The following is a 647-nucleotide window of genomic DNA, read 5'->3' as shown; positions in this document are numbered from 1 at the left end:
TGCCCCTTCTCAAGACGGAAACTCCAAACTCCAAGCTAGAGGCCTCTTCTTGTTTGAAACATCTCTCTCATTAGGGCTTGATGCTTAAGTCTATCTCCTTCAAACTCTAGAGCCCATTCTACTAGTTAATTTTTTTAAATGCAAAGATATTTAAACTTGACCTTAGACACAAGGGAAGTCCCATGTCTGCAACACAGTGGCCTAAGATGGGGAGCAGAGCTCTCTTTTATTTGACTCTTCCACCAGCATCGAAATGTATCAGATTCTCTCAATAAATTAGCTCACTGTGCTCTGCAAAATTGATGACGGGATGCTCAAATCAAAAGAAGTTTGCAGGAGGAGTGGATTTGTGTACTTTGTGACTTCTCAGAGCCTTTGCAATGCTTGCATGCACTGTGAGTCTCCAGGAGGAGGTTGGACCTGGGAGTGCATGTAAAACAAGTTGAACCACAGAGCCTTTTGGAAGTAGAGCGCTCTTCGGGTTGGTGCTTGGTTGGGTGTGCACTGCATACCCAAGGTGGTAGACAGATTCTGAAGGGCTTGAAGTTGGCAGGTGACAAATATCCCCCCACATGACATATTTCCTTAGCAGAGGGTCAAGTAATTTATCCCAGGTCTTCCTTCACAGGTTGGGTTTAGAGAAACGG

The sequence above is a fragment of the Theropithecus gelada genome, chromosome 7b (genome assembly GCF_003255815.1).
Source record: "Theropithecus gelada isolate Dixy chromosome 7b, Tgel_1.0, whole genome shotgun sequence".
In the NCBI taxonomy this organism is placed as follows: Eukaryota; Metazoa; Chordata; class Mammalia; order Primates; family Cercopithecidae; genus Theropithecus; species Theropithecus gelada.
This window is presented reverse-complemented; position numbering follows the sequence as displayed.